At 35.9% G+C, this 20615-nt stretch overlaps 1 pseudogene; it reads left to right on the plus strand.

Moving 5' to 3' along the window:
* Positions 1 to 20615, plus strand: part of LOC121080661 — a 65007-nt pseudogene that overhangs the window by 12573 nt on the left and 31819 nt on the right.

A 20615-nucleotide genomic window follows, 5' to 3' on the forward strand; every position in this document is an offset into this window, starting at 1 on the left:
CTCATGGTTAAACATGATAACAAGAGACAACGTTTTGTTTGTGTCAAAATCCCATGTGTATGGGGTTTAATTACATAATGCTTTACAAAAAGACTCATTTTTTATGTCTTTTAACTTGGCGTTTCCTTCCTTTTCAATAATTGTTTGCTTTGCAATAAGATGATTCCAAACTTAATTCTTTTTAAATAATTCTTTTTAAAACCAGGTGTTAGTAGAGTACCTTTTACTTTTGGTAAATGGTGTTTGGGAATCAAGATAGGACTGTGTTTTTCTTGGGAACTCCCCTATGTGAATGTGCAAGAGTGAGAATAGTGAAGTGAAATTCTGAGCAAGTAGCTGATGGGTTTGCTACATCCTGTCATGCCATCCTTAATGCCTGAAGGATCCATATTCTTAATACAGTGAAGTATTTTTCAGGCTCTGTTATGCTGGGTTTAGAGGACTACATGAGCAAGATCTGCTTAAGCTTTTTCTGTAACTGGAAAAATGGAACTATAGCTTTGGTTCTTCTTCCTTTGAAGTCCTGGTTGATGTTTCCCCCAGGTGGACAAGTGCTAACACTATACTGTTACTCATGATTTTCAGTTATTTTTCTCTTGGAAATCATAGAATATAACTATTTTTCCAGAGGGCATCTTTATATTAATTCATCTGAAAGTTGTAAAGCTGACCACTATCTATTAGTCGCTGCAAGTGAGAAATAGTTGCTGTTTTTACTGTGGGACAGATGACATTCTTTTGAAAGAGGGGAGGAAAGCTATTTGGAACTAGAAAAAATAGTAAATATACAACTGTCTTTACTGATGTCATTAATTCAGAAATCTCAATGGGATAAAGTAGGCAGGTTGAACACAAGCTAGAAAAAAGCTGACTTTCAAGGCAGGTAACTTATTTTAATTGTCTTTTAACTTGGAAATAGAATCAGTTTTGAAAAACTTAATCTCATGTTTGTCATGCTGTAAACTTTGAAAATAACTTTTTCATTACAAAAAAAAATCGCCTGATTCAGGGTTTTTTTTGTCCATGTAATATTAGGATTATCCTTTATTTCTTTTTGTCTTTTAAGAATATTAAGCTCGCAAAGAATGTTTGGGTTTATTAGCAACAATTAATGAAACAAATCAATAAATTATAAAGCCAAAAAGGACTATTATAAACAACTGAGCTGCATTAATCTTGCCATCAGTATGTTCTGCATTAACTTCACTTTTAGATATCTCTTAATCTTAATTTCCATTGATGTGCCACCTCTACTTTTGAATGTCTTTTCCTTTATATTTCTTCCTTCACTTCTAACAGAACTGTGCCACCTTGTGGTTTTTACCATTAACTCTTTCAGAATTTCACTAACTCATCTTTGCTCTGTATTCTAACCCTGCTTTCTTCCTGCTTTCTCTTGCAGATCTAAATATTTGACATGAGCTAATTAGTGAACTTCAGCAATACAATTTTTGAAATATTTATTTCAAAATAAGTATAATTTAGTCATTGCTGATAAGGGGAAGGGATTTAAATGAGGTAATTGCTTTCTTACCTTTTTCTGTGGTCTATGTATAGCTTTAAATAGAAATATTTAATGGCTTGAATCAGAGTTGTTTGGTGGTGAAATTTTGTTATGACAATTCACTGTTTTGATAGGCCGCTGAATATTTTTATAGGTCATCCTAGGGTTTCTTTTATTAGTGACTTTAAAAGCCTTGGATCAGATTGGATGTGTGACATTTAACACTTTTTTTGTATTAATTATAGGCAGCAGTGAAATTGAAAAAAGCTACAGATACCTATAAACTATATGTGGAGAAATATTCTGTGGTTAAATCTGTTTTTGAACAGAAAATGACAGAAACTGCACAGGTAAGTGTTATATTAACAGTTAACTTTAAAATAAGTGAATATGTTCTATTTTATCTCTGTGAAGATATCTGAAATCAAAGCTTCTGAAAAATTGGTTCAAGATAGAATGATCTCCATTGAAAATTGATATGAATGGTAATGTCAGATGTAGTATGTTTGAAGGGCAAACGTTGGCTATGTATGTTGTGATGTCAGTGTCCTTGAATGACACAGTTGAACACTAGTACTCTAGAAAGACTTATAGAATAAATTTTTAGGAAGAAAACAAGACGAACTTTTGGAAGTATTGTAGATGCATTGTGATCATGTGGGAAATACTATGAATTGCTGGTGAGCCAGAATTCATTCATAGGAGGTTTAAAACTGGGATCCATCTTCTTTTATTATCATTTTGGCAAAACACTTCAGTAATAGCTTGTTAAATTCTTTACAGGGTTTATTTTAGGTTGTCAAAAGCCCCTACATATATTAAAATTTTGGGGTTTTTTTAAGCTGTTTTAATCTGTATTTCAGAGGATATCAAGTTATCTCTATGATTTCATATTCTGCTGCTTGTTATGTTTTAAAGTTTCTTTTTCAAATTTGTTGGCAGCAGGCTTCTTTCTGCTCTCAGTTCTCAAAAAGCAAACCTTACTGTTTCTGCTTTTAGTAGTAATATTTAGTTGAGGACTAGTTGCCATATGTATTTGTATATGTTTCTTGGTTTAATAAAGCTTTTACAAGATAATTTTTTTTTTTTTAGTTGAAGATTCTTTGTTCTCTTTGTTAGTTTCAAAGATTAGTTTTTAGGCATAGATGGAATTATTAGAGAGATTCAGTCATACTTGTATTATTAACATAGAAGTGGAAAAGTGTTAGGGTTTTCCTTAACTCCTTGGAAATTACGATTTTGCTGTATGGGGATTATGTAGGCTGACATGTAAAAAGCTGCCCTGTCCTAAACTATAAACTGCTTTCCTACTTTAAAAACTTCATTAGAACTTTATCTACTTCATCTCTGGATAGATACTCAACACAGCTGTTACAGAAAGGGTATCAAATACATCATGTACCAGAAGTCTTCCCTCCCACCAACACCTCCAGTTCAGGCACTTGTGACAAAGTACTCAAGCATGTTACTACAAAATTCTGCCTTTGTGACTGTTACATTAAGAGTCTTAACATCCTTTCATTGAAGAATGTGCGGTAAGCATCTTTTTGTGCAGTATCCTAACTAGGTTCTGGTTGGAAGAGTTGTACTCCCTATGCTTTTCTTTTCAGTTTGGGTTAAATTTGGTTAAGTACATTATTTTTTTCGAATTTTAAAAATATATGTGACTCTCAAACTTTTTTATTGTGTAGTGTAAGACAGTGATGATTGCTGTTATTCAGTGGTATAAAAAAAGCTTTATTTAAAAAAAAATCGCCAAGAAAATTAATGGGTACCATGGTCTGGGTTATAAGGGCTGCTGTACTTCTCTGGTATGTGAAGCTGTGTTTTAAATTGGTATTGTCAAAACCAGAAGTTGTCCTCTTTCCATGCGTCTTCCTTTGTCAAGTGTTTGTGCAAGGTATTACCTTGTAGAATTAATTCAACTAAAACTAATGTATTAAGTCTGGCTTTAACCCAGAAGAGACATGAGGTATGGTTTGTTGAGAGATCACACAAGCATTTGTGTTGGCGCAAAGGAAGATGTAATGTGGTACTAAGGGTAGAGACTTGAATCTTTAAGCTGGCCTAATCCAGGCCATGTGGCACACTTACTTGAATGTATGTCCACCTTAACATTTATGTCTGTTGCCTTAGCGTTTTGTCTAACTTAAAATATTTATGTATCAGTTACCTCTAGGCAGTTTGATTGGGATTAGCATTGGCATGTGTGATTCCAATCACTTGAGAATTTTGGGACTAGGCAACATTTTTAAATTTAAATGTATCTGTCCTGTTTCTGGCTCGGATAGAGTTAATTTTCTTCCTAGTAGCCGTGCAGTGCTGTGTTTTGGATTTGGTGTGAGAACAATGTTGATAGGACACTGATGTTTTTAGTTGTTGCTGGGTGATGTTTATACTAAATCAAGGACTTTCCAGTTTCTTGGGCCCTGCCAGTGAGAGGACTGGAGGGGCATGGGAAATTGGGAGGGGGCACAGCCAAGACAGGTGACCCAAACTGGCCAAAGGGATAATCCAGACCATAGAATGTCATGCTCCGTATATAAACGGGGGGCAGGGCAGGGCAATTGCTGCTCAGGGACTGGCTGGGCATCAGTCAGTGGGTGGTGAGCAATTGTATTGTGCATCACTTGGATTTTTGAGGTTGGGGTTTTTTTCCCCTTGAGTTTTAATTCCCTCTTTGTTATCTCCCTTTAATTACTATTATTATTATGTTTTACTTCAATTATTAAACCGTTCTTATATCAATCTGCTTGTTTTACCTTTTTTTTTGATTCTCCTTCCCATCCCTCGTTGGGGTGGGGGGTGATGAGCAAGCAGCTGCATGGTACTTGGTTTAACCCCAGTCAGCAACTATGACAGTATCTTAAAACAATTCCTAGAAATGAGCATAATATAATATTAACAAAAGAATCTTTACCATTGAAGTGTAACATTGCTCCTGGAGAGCTTCCACAAATAAGGTGGAAGCAAATTGACACGTGAACACATACTCCTGTTACTCAATATAGTAACCTTTTGCAGTGTTCCTGTTAATGTCACTATTGTAGTTGTTCAGTAAGTGTTCCAGTAATTCCATTATTATGTGGTATGGATAAATTGTAGTGCAGCCTGACTCTTGCCGCAGACCCTGCCTTTGATACAAAGAAATCAAGTAATACCAGAAAAACACTGAACTCTTCCACGTATTTGTTTCAACCTGTATACAAGCGTGGCTCTTCTGGATCTATCTAGAATAATTGAAGAAGTTCCTGCCCTGTTTGTTATTTACCTTGCTCTGGAAGTTACTGAACCCCTACTGAAATAGATCCTGTGAATGCTTCTGATCCACTTAAGAGCAAGTTGTCAGGTTGCTTTAAATCTTTAGTTTTACAAAAGCTGTCTGCTGTTTATTCCTTACCTTACAAGAGACTGCGTTTATAGCAGTTGACTTAATGCTCTCTGAAACAACATTACAAAAAAAAATAACAAATATTACTTTAATAAACTGACCTTGCTAAAACTATACTGCAAACTTTTCTCCAACAAGCAAGAAAGCTGTGAGTAATGAAAAGGAGTTCTTGTTTAGAATTCACAGAAGATAAACATGAGGAGTAATTGAAATGGACTTTATTGTCAGTGAATTAGTGAAGGAAAACATAGGGGCTTTCAGCAAGCAAATTAGCTGGGCTTTTCATAATGTCTTAAAAATTAATTTGAACAATTCACTACCACAAAAGAATGAAAAAAGGTAACAGTTTATTTTGTATCTAGAGACAGAATATGAAGATGCTTTTTGTTCAACTTTGTGTTATTAGGTAGGCATTAGGTATTTAAGCTGAGATGTAGAGAGAGGAAAAAAAATCATCTTTTTACTATACCAGGTGTTATGACTGGGAAAATGTGACCATACTTTTGGGCTATTTTTGTTTTGCAATACAAAACTGATACAAAGTTATCTCTCTCTACAAACCACACTTGTGTAAATAACTTTGGTTCCTTAACTGCAACAACTCTTTTACTCAAAATTTAAATTTTCACTTAATGGACACCCTGAAACTCTTAATATCTTCCATAGCTATCCATATTGGAAATGAAAATTGTAATTCTGCCAGTATAAGTCCTATCAGTGGAATTTGTTTGACATATAATGGTGTAGCTGCATCTACAGTTTGATTGGGGGGGGCTACTTTAGAGATGATGCAGTAGGAAAAATAACACTTGTGAATATGTGGAAGTCCACTTCTGATTCAGTCACACCTTATATTATCTTCATTTGGAGTACATTTCACTTGAAATATACTAATTCTGGAAAAAAATAAACGAACAGTCTTAATATTCTCAGCTGTTTCAGTGCAAAAACAGTTGGCTTGGCTTAAATCTGTCTTAGGCTGTTCAGATAAAATTTTTCTCAGGATGTGAACACCTTGAATTGCTGTGACTTTATTCTAGGTAATCATGTAATAATGCCCTCACTTAACTGTCCTCTTAGTTAAACTCCACCAGTCCTGTTGCATAAATTTTACATATTTTTCCATTTTTGTCATTTATTGTCTTACCTGCAGTTATCAAGTGATGTGGCTTGTGATATGTGATTTTGAGAGGTTGGATTTAAAAACATTATCTTCCAAATCTTCAATTGCAAATCGTGTTTTGGGTGGTTTTTTTCTGCAATAAACATGGAAGGTTTTTTTGTGATTAAAGATGTAGGAAAATATAATTCACTTTGTTGTGTAGATATTGGATTTGGCAGTAATTCTTCATGTTGAAAGATTTTTGAGTGAGACTATAGTTGTATTATACAATTACTATGCACTTGTTAAGAAAAGACATCTCATTTACCAGTTATTCCACCTTCTTAGAAGCTTTTTTTATAATCACATAGCACTGTTATTGGAACGGATTAAATAGCTGAAAGTGCCAAGTTATTTGAAAGTCAGTCCTGTCTTAACGAGAAGTGCAGTTGACTGGATAACTTTGCTGTTGAGCAGTCTGCATATAAGTAAAGTTCAAGAATGAGTAATAATTCTTCACATTTTAAAACTTACAGGAAAATGTACATATCTATAGAAAGGAATAATACTTATTTAAACTGTGTATACAGAGTTAGATAGATAAAGATCCTGTTGATGATTTTCTGTTTTTATTGTAGCTTAAAATGCTAAGAATTGACTTGCATTTATCGGGTCATTAATATTACAGATTCATTTCAGTATGTATTTTCAAAATGGACTGATCTTTCAAACATGAAAGTAAACAATTTGGTTGATGATTATATCTACGATATGAATGATGTGGTTGTATTATAGTACCTAGATAGCTTTAGTCTGATCTTTGTGTTATGTACTGTACAAGGTCAAGGTGGCTTTACTTCTAAGACTAAATCTTAAGTATAAAACAACAAGAAATAAGGAAACAAGAGAAGGGGGTTGCTGTCCACTGACATAAGGCAAAAAATAATTTAAAAAAATCTCCGAATGGCCAACTGTTTTGATATGCATTATAGAGAAGAGTTTGAAGGAGAATGTTTTGCGGAGTTTTATGGGGAGCTCAAACCAAACACAAACTAAGTGGCATTGGCATAAGCTCAAAAGTTGACTTTGAGTTTAGGTAAAAATTAGGTAGTGAAAACAGGCTGGTAGAAGAACTTGTTGTGTACAGGTGTTGATACCCTGATAGTGATTGAGAGCAGGTATTATAGAGATGGACCATAGATTGCTTTGAAAGCAAATTAATATAGTTTATGTAATCAGGCAGTCAGTAAAAGAAGTAATGTCATATAATAGGCTACAGAGGATGACCATCTCCCCTGTAATTAAGAGGAAGGCTGCTTGAGAGCAAAATCATTTAATCTGCTTGATTGATTGGTTGGAGAGGCATACAAGTATGGCAAAAGAAAGATTGACAGTTTAGAAGTTGAGATATTTGACTTGTCTGTATGGAGTTGTACTTGTTTGTGAATCAGAGTACCAGGAGGTATGAAATGTGGAGAGATGGTCTTCAAAGAACCCTGGAAAAAATTGGAGAGAGGATTAAGTGGTGCTCCAAAGTTTGGACAGTTACAGAAGTCAGAAGAGAACTAGGACAGAGCAGTTGTAACCACAGATTTCAAGATTATTATGGTTGACTATTGGGAGGGTGGGGATAGTTTTACTTCTGATCTTTGGCTAGAAAGGGGTCATTAGAGATGTTGGAAAGGGTTTTTAAATGGGTAATGGGTGTCAGGTGGAAGCCTGGGTAAGATGGAACAGGAGCACAAATTCCAGACTGCAAAGCTTTTATACAGTGAGTTTAAAGATAAAACAAATTAATCTCATTTAAAGAAGCAAAGGATATAGATTTAACTGAAGAAAGAGAAAGCATGTGTATATTGTGAGCAGGAAGAGAGGGTGATAAGGAGGAGGTGCAAAACAGATCCAGAAATAGGATTTCTGGGGTTAAATGAAACAGAGACTCTTCAGTTATGGAAAATTTATTTTTTAAAAAAACATCCTCCAACCCTATTTTCTTTTGGTAGAAATAGGTCAGGCTTATTAGAAAAAAACAAACCAAACCAAACCCCAAAAACCCCACCATCAAGACAGATGAAGGTTTAAAGAGTAAGTAAAAAAAGTTGGATAATGGTTCTAAAAAGGTAAAGTAAATTATTTATAACTGTGAATTATGCACCTTCCTTTCTTAAAAATTGTAATTACCATGATCAAGATCTGAAAAAAATATTGCTTTTCTGCTTAGTATATTTAATTATTAAAATTTAAGATTTAGTGTTTCAAGAATTATTTTCATTATGAATAATTGCTTGTGTTGGTTTACAGAAATTTCAAGACATCGAAGAAACACACCTTCTTCATATGAAAAAGATTATAGAATCATTGTCAAATACCATAAAAGAAATTAATTTATAAATAGGAGAGGTAACTTTTATATTATTATTTGGATCATGCTACATATTTTCTTAACTATTAAATGAAGCATTTCTTACTATGTTTGTGGTAATTAAAGATCACATCTTTCAAATAATGATAACTTTAAACCCATGTGAGTAGGAGGAGATAAACAGAAATGATCCACAGAATTCAAAAGATATTCAAGCAGATGTGGGGTTTTTTTGCCACAGGTTTCAAACATTATGCGAGTACTGCACTTGTTTGAGATGTTTGAAGGAGATTTGAACATCTAATTAATTGCTGTTTTGGTCTTTTGTGATGTCTCTATATGTGTATTCTCTTTTGTTATTCAAGCCTCTGAATTTTTTTTTATTAAATGGATCATCCTCTAATTTTTTTCATTGTATTAGAAATCTTTTTAATATTTAAATTCTACATAAGCTGAATTCTTTACTGCTTCCTTCCTGGTTTATTTATAAGTTCAGTATCACAAATTTTACAGAATAAGGCTGAATAATCATTAAATTTTGTGTTAACCAAAACCAAAATATTTTGACAGTTCGGAGAATTGTTAGTGTATTTCAAAGCTCTGTTCCCTAGATATTAATTAGCATGTTTCACACATTCCAGGATACTTGTGCTTTTCTTTAACTAAAACTTGAAATTATATCAGTCTGAAAAGCTTCCAAATTTTTGATACACTAGTTTTTGAGCAAAAGACCTTCAGTAAGTCTTGAAAGAAGCTTTTATAGTATCTTTTCTTTAGATGCTAGTTGGTTTAATAACCCTTACAAGTAGTCCTTAATTTTTTATGTTCTAAAATGTAATTTTATTTATATACACTTCATTTGAGTCACTGTTTTTCTCCAGTTTTGAGGTTTTCTGCTAACGAATGGTGGTAAACAAGGGTCACACTATTTATTTCTAAAGTGTATACATACTGCCTTGTTGGAAAAAAACTTATTAACAATATGTGGTTGTTCCTTTGTCAGACCAAAAAATATTACAATAATAGTGTTTTTACACAAGCATTTGGGAACTGTGATAATACAGTGGTAACAGTTCACACCCTTAACCTGGTGCTGGCTTAAGAGACTCTTCCTGATATTACAGTGGGATATGTTACTGAAAAATTCAGAAAATTATGGATTACAAAAAGTAGTTTAGATGGAAGAAATAGAAGTAAATCCTAGACCCATCATCAAGCTGTATTCTTTCATTCCTCATTTGTATCTATCGTACACACACTTGCTAATACTGAAGCAAAAAGATTTCCTTGGTGAAACACCTATTGATTTTTTTGGAAGCACTGTATTATATTTTAGAGGCAAGTATTTTGAACCTTAACTAGAGAAAAACACTTTTTAAAGCTAATAACATTCTTTCAATTACTGGTTTTAAAAATTCCTTTTGTGTGGTGTGATTGTGGTATTTTTGTGTTTGTTTTTTTTTTGAAGGTGCATGAAGAGTTTATTAATAACATGACAAATACTACAGTTGAGAGTGTAATACAGAAATTTGCTGAGTCAAAAGGAACTGTCAAGGAAAGACCTGATAAGAGATTAAAAATAACAGAGTAGGAAATGTTAATTTTAAAACTGTATATTTCCCCTCCTAATAAAAGGTCAAACCCTATTTGTTAATGTGTTATAGAGGTAATGTACTTATAATTTCAAATTCTCAGAATCCATTAGCTTTGATATTCATAGAAATTTAACAACACAGTTTATTATGTAAGTGTAGTATTTGTGGTCGCAAAGCATAGAATTTTATAGCTCTGAGTCCCTCTATGTAGACCTTTGAGGAAGCTCTTAAACTACACTCCTCCTTGGTTACATCAGTGAAATTTATCAAGAAACTGAAGTTCCTTGTAAAAACTTACCTCTGCTATGTGCTTCTGTGTAAATTATATTTCCAAACTTTATTTAATATAACTATGGATATATTCAGAACAAATGTCTATAAAGCTGCTTACAGAACTGTTGGAATTGTTGCATCAGTTTATTTGATAGCTTACAAAATTATCTATTTTAATAGATTAAAGGAAGCAATCTACATATAATAAGCAGCAGATTGAATAGTATTTTCTGCAAGTACTGCTTGTTGGGTATGGTATATAAGACTTACCTGGACTGGCATAAAAAGACAGACTTACAGTACTGTGTATCTAACATTATAGGAAAAATATAGAGTTCACTTTATTTGGGCTTGAGTACATGGTCACTAGGGGTGTGAGTACAGAAATTCAGTAGTACCATTTTTCTCTGAGAACTGGGAGTCCTGGCTAGCATTTCTGCTACAGAAGCACAAAGGTGGGTTTTTTTCCAGATCAAGGATGTACATAGTAGAGTAGATCTTGATAATTTATATTAAATTGCTAAATATGGTTACTAGGTGTCTTACAATGCCTCTGTGAGGTGTTTTTAACATAATGTTGTTTCATATTCTCTTTGTGATCCGCTAATGCTGATACCAGAGTGGGCTGAGATAAGATTGTATATGGAACAATTTTCAAATGTTTCCTGTCGTCATGGTTTAACCACAGCCAGCAACCAAGCACCACGCAGCCACTTGCTCACTCCCCCTCACCCAGAGGGATGGGGAGGAGAATCTGAAAGCAATGTAAAACTCAAGGGTTGAGATAAGAACAATTTAATAGGTAAAGCAAAAGCCACGCATGCAAGCAAAGCAAAAAAGGAATTCATTCACTACTTCCCATGGGCAGGCAGGTGTTCGGCCATCCCCAAGAAAGCAGGGCTCCATCATGCATAATGGTTACTCGGGAAAACAAATGCCATAATACCAAATGTCCCCACCTTCCTCCTCCTTCCCCCAGTTTATATACTCAGCATGACATCCCATGGTATGGAATACCTCTTTGGCTAGTTTGGATCACCTGTCCTGGCTGTGTCCACTCCCAATTTTCCCATGCCCCTCCAAGCACTCTTATTGGCAGGGCCCAAGGAACTGAAAAGTCCTTGACTTAGTATAAGCATCACCCAGCAATAACTAAATCCGTCAGTGCCTTATCAACATTGTTCTCACACCAAATCCCAAACACAGCGCTGCACCAGCTACTAAGAAGAAAATTTACCCTATCCCAGCTGAAACCAGGACACCTGTATATTCTACAATTTTTCAATAAAGAGTAAAAAAGGAAAAGTATCAACTTAGGGGTTCAAGTTCAGTTGATCTGAAGTTGGGTAAAGGCATGTGAAAATCAAGTGTTCAGACTTCTTTGATTAGCTGTTGCTGAGATGTCATGGCTAGGGATCTCCATCTTGCATTTAGGATCCTGATTCCCTGGGTTACAAAGACCCTCGCTAATATATCCTAGAGTAGTGTGCACTTCAGGTCATCTACACTATTAGTGTGGGGTTTTTTGCTAGACAACATAGTATTCATAAGAAAAATAACACTTTTTAATTTAGTGGGAGAAGTTATATACACTGTGTATTTATTTGCTGCTTTACAGCGTTCTTCAAATATCATTTGCATTCTCTGGGGTCAAATAAATGCTTTTGCTATACTAAATTTCATTTATTCAATCCTACAACTATTTTAACAGCAAAATATTTTAAGGAAAGTTTGTGGTCTTAGTATGGAAGTATATGCATCTTGAATTTTCTTTTACAGAGTTAAATTACTGTATTGATATCGACTTTTGTAAAGCAGTCATGGTGCAGAGAAGCAGACAAATTGAGCAGCAAAAGAATACAAATTCACAAGAAGTGTCGAAGATAGGAGATTAGAAACAGACTGTTAGTGATGTTAATTATGGTTACTTCTATTATATTCATTTTATTAACTTTAAATCATATACCTTTGACAATTACAAAGATTTGGAAGGCCAAGTGAAATGTCAGTCTTCTAAGAATGAAATGGAAACATCCAGTGTGGGAGGGGAAAAAATACTTTTCTGCAATTGAAAACTGTTCTTGATAGAAATGTATTTTAACTAATGGAGCAAATGTGAGAAGTCTGTGGTGTGAATTTAGTAAATAGAGTGGAGAAGGAAATGGCTTCTTGGATAAATCTAAGTATTCAGCATATAAAAATTATACTGACTTAGTGTACAAGACTGTCATGGTTTAACCTTGGCTGGTAATTAAGTACCATGCAGCTGCTTGCTCACTCCCCCCTCACCCAGAGAGATGGGGAGGAGAGCTGGAAAAGAATGTAAAACTCAAGGGTTGAGATAAGAAAAAATTAATAAATGAAATAGAATAAAAATGAAAGAACAATAACAACAGTGATGATAATAACAGAATGAAAAGTGGAAGGGAAAGAATAAAATCCAGAGAGAAAGGAACACGTGGTGCACAATGCAACTGCTCACCACCTGCCCACCAATGCCCAGCCAGTCCCCCAGAAACTATTTGCCCACCCCAGCCACCCCCCCAGGTAGATATACCAGGCACGAATGCCCATGGTATGGAATACCTTTTTGGCTGGTTCAGGTCAGCTGACCTGGCTGTATCCCCTCCCAGCTCCTTGTGCCCCTCCAGCCTTTTTGCTAGCAAGGCCTGAAGAACTGCAAAGTTTCACATCAAAGCCAAAACACAGCACCACACTAGCCCCTAAGAAGGTAATTAACTCCATCCCAGCTGAAACCAGGACAAAGACAAATGTAGAATGAATGTTGTGCAGCTGTCACTGTTGCTTAAGATTCCAGTCCTAAATCTATTTGAAGAAAATACTTTAAAAATCTCCAGGACCATATAGGCCTTCTTCCTCTCATATAATTTGTGGGCTAATCTATTGAATTAGTTGGTGGGTTGCATTCTGTAATATTGAATTCTGAGAATAAAATAAACTAATAATAATGCATAACAAAGTATTTTAGATTATTTCAGTATATTCTAGCTATAGTTATAGTACTTCATAGTGGAGTTTACTTTTATTTAATCTGTAAAAATAAGAACGAATCTGAAAGGAAGTACTGAGAAAGGCTGTCTTATTGCATAAATTATAAGTAATTTACTGTAAAGGTTTCTAGATATAGGTTATTAATCTCTCATCTACATGTCTGCAAATTCTTTGTATCTGTGATGTCATTTATACCAGATTGTACGGGCTCCCTCTGGTGGCTAATTTGTCACCTGAAGTCTTAATATACAGGGGCTTCTCGAGTTTAACACACTGTTTTTGTAGTACAAATAATATGTCTTTCAATCAGTAATGCTTTGTGAGTTTAACTTCATTTATTGACTTCCTTACAATGGCTTTTTTAACTGTTACCTAAATAACTTTAGTCAGCTTTAGCACTTAATTCTTAGTGAATTTACTTTATTTTGAATGTTTAGTATTAATACAATATTTGAAGAAGCTTTATTCATTATTTTTTTCTATTCAGCATAAAAAAATAGCCACATTCAGTTGCAAATCTTTTAATTTTAACTGGGGGGAAAATCACTTAAATGTAAAACACTGAAAAACAGAAATAGAGGTGGCAGGACATACAATAACCAGTCAGGCTTCAGGTCAGAATTTAATTTGTTCTCTGAACTGTTTTCTAAAGCTTACATGTTCCTGTCACTAGGTTTAATAGCAGGTGTAATACCATCAATTGGAAGATGCTTCTGTCACTCATGGTCCTGCAGTGTTGATCAAAACTATTGTTGTCCACTTCTGATGAATCAATTTTCTGTTTCTGATAGGCTTCTGCTCCATGTTCCCTGGAAAATTAATTTATAGCATGGCAGAAAAGGTCTACTTTTTATCCAAAGTATATGTTAAATCAGTAGTGGAGATGATATGTATTCCAGTTTAGTGACATATCAATGACTTCTAGCTTTATTTACTTAATCTAATAATAATCTATAAACAAATATTGGTTTGTTCCAGCGTGAAAAGTTGATGCCACATGAAACAGAAACTGCTAGGAAGTATGAGCTCATGTTCTTCTAAGATCTTATGTCTGAAATTGGCAGGATAATATATAATATGTTTAAAGATATTTGTGAATGTCTATATAGTTGTAGTTGGTCATGAATGATTTTCCATTTTTAGCTACTGAATTACCGTGCCCTCTTCTCGTATGTGGGAAACTGTGCTTGTCCCTGTATTAGGTTTTTTCCACTACACAGTTTACCCAGAAAAGGTACCTTTGAAGGCCAAATGAGAACTCAGCTGCATTTTCAAAAAAATCAGGAGCAAAAGTAAAATTTAATTATTTATTTTCATTAACTTGTTCTGGTGTTATTGTTAGTGGTTGTTGGTAATGCTGTGCCATTATTCAGTGTGAAAGGGGTGTTGGGTCATCTTGTAACTATAATAAATATTTCTTCATTGCTTTTGCACTAGCTTGATCCATCTTTCACAATTTGAATCAGCCAGAATGTGATTTACACTGCAACCCTGCATTCTTAACCACACAAGTAGGCAGAGAAAATCTGGCAAAGAGGAGTAGTCACATGCAAATTGTCCAAGTGTATCAGTAAAAGCATCTAGACTTTGGGCTGTGAAAAACACAAGCCCATAAAAATGCTTCTTGTATTCACTATCCATCCAATAAACTTGAACTTTATGGAGGGGCTAGAAGTTTGCATTTGTTAAAATATCATAAAATTAGTCAAGCAGGACCTGCCCTTCATAAACCCATGCTGGCTGGGCCTGATCCCCCGGTTGCCCTGCACATGCTGCATGATGGCACTCAGGGTGATCTGCTCCATAACCTTTCCTGGCACTGTGGTCAGGCTGACAGGCCTGTAGTTCCCTGGATCCTCCTCCTGGCCCTTCTTGTAGATGGGCATCACACTGGCTAACCTCCAGTCTTCTGGGACCTCTCCAGTTTGCCAGGACTGCTGATAAATGATGGAGAACAGCTTGGTGAGCTCCTCCACCAGCTCCCTCGGTGCCCTCAGGTGTATCCCATCTGGCCCCATAGACTTGTGTGTTTCTAAGTGGGGCAGCAGGTCACTGACAGTTTCCTCCTGGACCGTGGGGACTTCATTCTGTTCCTCATCCCTGTCTTCCAGTTCGGGGGCTGAGTACCCAGAGGGAAGCTGGTCTTTCTATTACAGACTGAGGCAAAGAAAGCATTAAGTCCCTCAGCCTATTTATTCCTCATCCTTTGCAACAGCGTTCCCCGACACATCTAATAAAGGATGATTATCCTTGGCCCTCCTTTTGTCATTAATGTATTTGTAAAAACATTTTTTGTTATCTTTTATGGCAGTGGTCAGCTTGAGTTCTAGCTAGGCTTTTGCCTCTCTAATCTTCTCCCTGCATAACCCTGTAACATCCTTGTAGTCCTCCATTTAGGTATGGCATTCCTAGTAAAAGCAATGTGGTGTTTTCACAGGCTGCAAAATTGTTGATAAACAATTGTTTGCCATCCAAATAGTAATCAGAACTGTTTAATCTGAATTCTATACAAGGTCATTAATGCTGCCAGCATTGCCTGAATCCTTGATGCTTTATGGTTCTAATAACATATGGTTCGATGTGGCTGGCTGTCGGTGGCAACAGGGAGTTAATGCAAAGTTCAGTCTAAATTTGACATGCCATCAGGTCTTTTCTAATTGTTTATATAGGCATTTTAGTCCTAAATGCCTATGGGGCACTGCTTATGCATTGGGTTTGTATTGGGTTCCCCCCCCAAAGCAAATGCAAGAGCACTGATGCAAGCTGCACCACTACTAGGAAGCTAGCGCAAAGTAACTAGCATACTGTAAATACACAGTTGTGCTCACTCCATGTTAATATTCCTTTTTACATTAGCGTGTTGTGTTAAACTACATGTTTTCTATCTAATGAAGAAACATGCTAGATTAACAAGATCAAGTAGATTAAAAGGGTTTAAGGACACCTGCATTCCTCTAAGAAATTTTAGCAAAGAGTTAGTTCTTCCCCAGAGATTGAGATGCAAAGCAAGGGCCATGGAATATTGAAACTTGCTTTGATTAAAGCTACTAGCTTTTTTTTTTTTAATGTGCTTGAATAATAAACTCTGCTTTGAGAGAAAGACTTAAAATAGTGCTGCATATGGCTCTTTTTTTTTTTTCTCCATGGGTTGGTTAGATAACATAATTTGTCATAGCACTATCAAAACTAGCCAGCTGCAACAAGGCTTTTACCATCCCATACCAGATTAACTTCAGTAAGTAGCTCCCACGCCTTGCCCCAGCACAGCCACCAGCCCCCCACAAGGTTTCAATAGTTCATCTACTGTCCACACTGTTTCTTCAGCCTCTTCAGGCCAGTCCACCCTGCTGCTTGCCTCCACTGCATCCAGAATCTTTCTTCTCCATGCTCTTCTTCCAGCCAGCCTCCCCTCATACAGGCCTCTCTCTTCTCTCAGGGCCTCTCCTACATTCAAAGACTTCAAGTCCCCCTTCATCCAACTTCATATGGTCCTTAGAGCTATTTACTTAGCAGGAACCAGCCACAGCTGCACATTATCCACATCAGCCAACTCACCACCCCTGAATCCAGCCCACAGCTGTATATTATCAATGTTAATTAACCTGCCTTCATTCCTCTACAATTTGTCTAGAATAATTCATAGAGTTTATATAAATGCTTTTCTAGGAAGCTAAACAGCAACAAAATAGATGGCAATAAACAATAAAAATGGTTAATACTTTTTTTTAACAGCTCTGCATATCTTTGAGTTCCTTTTCTACAAAGAAGTATAACAAAGCAAGCATTTATGTTCTTATAAATTATTTTCTTTATATTTTCTGTAAATATTATGAATATTTTAATGTGGTCAACACTTGTGACTAGATGCATAAATAGCCAGAAGTGTTTCAGTTTCTCAAAGCCTGTGCCCATACATAATTCTACACAGACGGTTGACCAAGGAATGAGTTTAGTTCAATACTGACAGTACCCAAGAGATTCAGAAAAGTATCCTTTGTAAAAGAAGGCAGTCCATTGCTATATTTCAGAAGATAATGGGAGAAATTAAGTGTGGATATTTTTGAGGATTTTTATAAAAAGCTGGGCTTGAGGCAAATCTTTAAGGGTGCTGTGCTGTTACAGCTCTGTTTTCAAAGAGGAGATGTAAGCTCAAGATCTGTACCAAGAAATATGTCTTGGTTCCTGTCCTAGATATATATTTGATTTTGCCTGCAAAAGTTGAGTTCCTTCATAGACAAGAAACCTGCCAAAGCTGGTGTAGGCTTTAGGAAGTTTCATTTACCAGCATAGATTTTAAAAAAAAAAAATATTACATATACCTAATTTGAAAACTTTTTTAAATTTACAAGTTATTTATTTTTAATTGTCTGGAAAATTAGAACTGTACAGGTTTTGCTCTAAAAGTCTCTTAATCCAAGTGGAAAACTGATAGTATTGCATTGCCAATATTAGCTGAATATACCAACCAACTAGGAATTTAACATTATTTGGTAGGCAGGACTACTGTTTTGCTGATTGACTGGATACCAAGCAAAAATGGACTCCAAATCAAATATAAGAATAAATGCAGTGTATTATATTACACTATAATAAATAAAAAAATATCATGCAATATGATAAAAGGAAACAGTACTAGTTATTATGCACAATATGATAAAAGAGCAATAGGAGCAAAGCATCAAATCATTACTGCAAAGCGTTACAGAGACTAAGAAAAGGATACATCACCAATTACCACCTTAACATCATCCAGGCCCACCCTTTGGCTGGGAAGCCCCGTTGCAGCCAGTGCCAGGAGTCTCTCAGTAACTGGGAAAATTCTTATGTGGTGCATCCACCTGTAGGTGAGGCTTCTGGCCCAGTCCCGAAGCCTGCCCACCTTTATACTTGGTGAAAAACAAAAATAGTTTACACAGCGTATGCAAACTATTAAGCTTAGACTAAGTGCAGGTGTGCACTATCTCATGATTCATAAGGTTCACACGTGCCAGGGTCTTTGGCCAGACACCCGAGCATGTTGGGGTTACTGTCATGACACAACTGCACACAATATTGATTGTCTGGATGGTCCTGCTCATATCTTGCTTGTTCAGGGGGCTCAGGACAAAGACCACCTGCTCATTAAAGTTGTCCTTGAGCTCCCTGAGCTCCCTGTCCAAGTTAAGCAATCCCTAATTAAAGACAAAGGCTTTTTCATAAGCAGTAATCAATTAATTAAATTTTCACCACAGCTACAGATGTGATTCTCTGAGGAAGCCAGTTAAGCTTTTCCTTTTAGTGTGATTGTATTTTAAGCAGTAGCAAGAAAAATTCATATTGAATACAAAAGTTATTTTTGCTGTAGCATCCTCATTGAATATATAGTGTTGGAAAGGAAGTTCTTGACATGTATGTACACATACACACACACAAATCCACATCTGAACTTGAAAGCTTGGTGATCTTTTCCTAGTGTGTGAAAAAATGTTTGGACTCATATTTGAGAAAGAAGAGCTGTCATGAATGAGTGGTTTAGGTTGCTTAAAGAATCACCATCAAAGGTATTAACAAAATAGTTTTAATAGGAATTTGTGGGAGTGCAACTTCACAAAGTTTGATGGCAAGGTTCATTCTATTGCTTATCGCATGCATGAAACACACAAAGGAAAAATCAAGTTAAAATCAAGCTAGAATGATTTACATGGAGACCAAAGACGCAGAGGGGTAACGGAGACCCTCCTGTTGAGTTGCAAGGTTTAGAGTGGGCGCCCTTGCTTTCTAAACTCCTGATGGAGCTTAGGTGTGGCTAGTCCCAGACTTAGTCTCAGACTTGGTCAATGGTTTATGTCTAAATGTTGTCTAAGATTTATTCACAGTTTTAAGGTGGATCACAAGATCTTGGAAGCACTTAATCATCAACTAATTTAACATTTATAAAGTGAATCAATTGCATTTACTTCAATTACAACAGTGATTTAACTACAGATCAAAAATGGTAACACATACTATACTTGCTATGAGGTCCCTAAATCAATTCACACACACATGCACATAGACACAAAGAAATAGATGTATAGAGATATATATAAATGTACAAAGGTATACCTTTTAAAAGTTCCCCTTGAGTTCAGTGAAATATGTTGAATGCCTTTGCATTTCTCAACGGGCGAAGCTTTGAGCCTTGAGGAGCAGGGTTATCAACCCAGGCCCCATCATCAGCTTTTGACAATGGTTTTCATAACTTTGTAAACTTGGGAGTTCACAACCTCTGAGTGGTGTCCCACTCAGAGGGAGATGCTGGTCACAGCCCCCTGCAGTCCAGGAGAGCAAAAAGGGTCTCACTTAGGACCACTGTTTGTAATGTTGCGAGATTATTTACTTTAGTAATCTGTAAATTTTCATCCTGGCCTAACCTGAGCCAGTAATTTTTCAAAATTCCAAGAACAAGGGTACCGTTCCACTCAGGCTACAATTTGGGTCGGGACTGTTCCAGGGCTGTCAGGGGATGACTGATTATCCCCCCTCTCATTCCCTACCTTGGCCAGGCAACAGGAGTTCCTGGTAAGACAGTGCCGTTCCCCACATCAGCCATGCAAGAGTTTCTGGTAGTCAAGGGGCACTTAACTGCCCAACTCATTACACAAATGCCAAGGCCTAATGGGGATTCCTGAGGTCATAGAGCAACCCAGAGAAGGGGGCAAAGTGCACCACCACGAGAGCCCATCCAATTCACAGAATGAATTGGATGAATATCCACTTCCCCTGAAGTACTCTGAGAAATCAAAAGCGGTCTGTGATGTCTAGCAAGAATTTTTTAAAAATTACAATCCCAAACTCAACTGCATTCAACTGTTCAACAAAAGGAGATAACAGCAAAAAAGAAAATAGTGTATGTTGTTGATGTGTAAAAAAAAAATATCAATAAAAGGTCACATCAACATAATATTTAAGAATGCTTTTGCCATGCCTTCTGGGAACACACAGTTGTTACAGTTTTTTTGGACTTTGTTACGATTCTGCAGTATATTGGTATGATTTCTTCCACAGAGCTAGCTAAAACACTAAAGTAAGAGTATAAATATATTCAGCAGCAAGTGAGAGATGGGGCAAAAATGGAAAAATAATAAAAAAAACCCTTTAGAGATTTGTAGATGCAACAGGGCAAAAGCTGGGTTTTGTGTGATTTTTGGACTCAAATGAAGTACTGTCAGGTTCTCTTGAATTTTCCTGCTTACAAAAGAAACAGTTGCAGCCTGAGGCAAATAATCTATATGGGCTGTGGGAGCAAAGAAATGTTCATTTCAATAACTTAAGTAGTAAAAAGATATTAATTAAATGATAGTCATCAGAAAATGCAGTAGTATGTAGGATGGGTACTACTATGATAATAAAATTGT

Source organism: Falco naumanni, chromosome W (genome assembly GCF_017639655.2).
Source record: "Falco naumanni isolate bFalNau1 chromosome W, bFalNau1.pat, whole genome shotgun sequence".
NCBI lineage: Eukaryota > Metazoa > Chordata > Aves > Falconiformes > Falconidae > Falco > Falco naumanni.